This window comes from Nesoenas mayeri (genome assembly GCF_963082525.1).
Source record: "Nesoenas mayeri genome assembly, chromosome: 5".
NCBI lineage: Eukaryota > Metazoa > Chordata > Aves > Columbiformes > Columbidae > Nesoenas > Nesoenas mayeri.
Window position 1 is genome coordinate 32,474,520 of NC_137548.1, and position 2,141 is coordinate 32,476,660.

Genomic DNA, 2,141 nt, shown 5'->3' on the forward strand with positions numbered 1-2,141 from the left:
ACACTATTCAGAAAAATAATTAAATGTTTAATAATTGCAGATCACCTGATTATGTATCTTTTTAAAGCATTTCTTTCATTTTGAAGTATATCAAATCTTAGCAGTCTATTATTCATGAAACCTCTGGTCTGAAGCAGAAATGCAAGTAGCTGAGTTCTGCTTGTGCCTAATAACAAATTAATGTAGCAGATCCACAGCTGGTGTAGATTGTTGTAGCTCTTTTGATTTTGATGGAGTTGTAACATTGTATACCAGCTGAGGATCTGCTTGTTTAGTTCTTGGAGGTAGCAGAGAGCACAATCCAGAAATGCTGAATTCTATCTTGTAGCAAAATTAAGACAGGTGAATTAATTAAATAGGTTTTTTGTAGAAAACCCTGTGAACACCAGGAATTGATTATTTGCTTTTATGATGCTAAAGTATGCAGGGTTTGTAGGAAGTAATGTTGCAACATTGTAGCCACAATGCAAGGCCTCCTAGGAGTTGAATAAGGTTTGTTTTCAATCTAAACTGATTTCAGTCATTCAATTGTACTTTCTTCCCACATCTTGGTTTTGGGTATGACTTTTTGTAACCTGACCATGATTATTTTTGCTATCCAGTACCACTTTGTCAAACCGTTTGGATTTACTCACTGCCATTTGCCTCCTCATCTAGGTGCACTGCTAAACTGTAGGTAGATAGGTGCTAGGATCTTGATGACCTGCTAATCCAGGTGCTATGGATAAATGCCACTCTTGTAACTGTTCTTCAGGTTTTTTTCTTTCTGATACTTCCACAGCCAAATATTCCTATTCATTCTCCATGCATATGAATCTTAACATTTCTGTAACAATTCTATAATTCCTGAGAATATGCAGAATGTGTGTGTTTCAGTATACCTTTTATCCCTATTTTGTTTTTCTAGATTAGGTTATATTTAATAGATAAATAAAACAGGAGCTTACTGAAACAAACTGCATTATTGTAATCTGACTGGGCACTTGAAAAGTTAAACAGATCTGGCTCTAGTGATAGCTATATTATAAGATTTTTATTTTTTTTTTTTCAAATAGAAGAAGGCAGAAGAAATAAGCAATTAAATAATTCCTAAATTTTCCTTAGAGAAAAATTGGACAATATTATGGTTTCACTGATTACTACTGAATTTCAAGATCCTGAAATGCTGAATTCTCCCTTCATTTGTGAAAGAAAACTTTATTTCCCACTGACTACAACAACATAAGCTATGTGACTCTTTTACCCCACTCTTCTAAATGCGTATTACTCCACTCCTTACAGAAGATACAATGTTTAGAGTAGGTATTAGCATCTTAGTTTTAATGTCAATAAAAAATGAGTGTTTACTCTTTTTATGGGTCTTCACTATAGTACATTGATATAGAAAACCAGATTTGTTCAAATAAATTTCAATTCTCTTTAATTTCTGTAATTACAATATTTTGCCTTAAAATAATGTAAGGATGTCTCTGCAAACTAACAGTTGGCAATTAAATTAAATTAGTTGCAGAAGCAGTCTGCCAGTTAACTGCAACATGTTATCATTAATGTTGTGTCTGCTTTTGTAAGGTGTTCCATACTTTAAACATGTGCTGTATCTGCAATGTGTTACAGTGATTTCCCTGGTGTTATTTTTATTGAATTCTAGGCTAAATAGGCACATAACATGGTATATAACTTGCTAGTGTGTCAATTAATGCCACCTAAGGGCTGAAGTAAATTGCAAAGAATTTAAAAACTGTGAATACGCATTTCATGTTAGTTTTAGGTTTCTCTCTTTTTCTCTTGTCCTATTTTCTGCCTTTTTTCTCCCTAAATAGTCCATCTTAAAGACCTCTGGTGCATAATAATGAATTGCCTTGAGGAGAAATAATTGTTTTACGAGTCTCAGAAATATGTATTCTATACATGCAAGTGTCATATTTTATTTGATTAAGCCCTGTGTGGCAAAAGCTGCATAATTCTTTCTCTATGCTCAAAACAAAAAGCAAACTTTCAAGAAAAGTAAACTTTTTTCAGCCAGACTTATAAAAAAGCTAGACTATCATATGAAAAAGGAGCAATTTTTTAAAAATATGTAATTTTATAGGCAACACATTTAGTTGTGAAACACAAGAATAATTCTCTTTCAGTATTTTTAA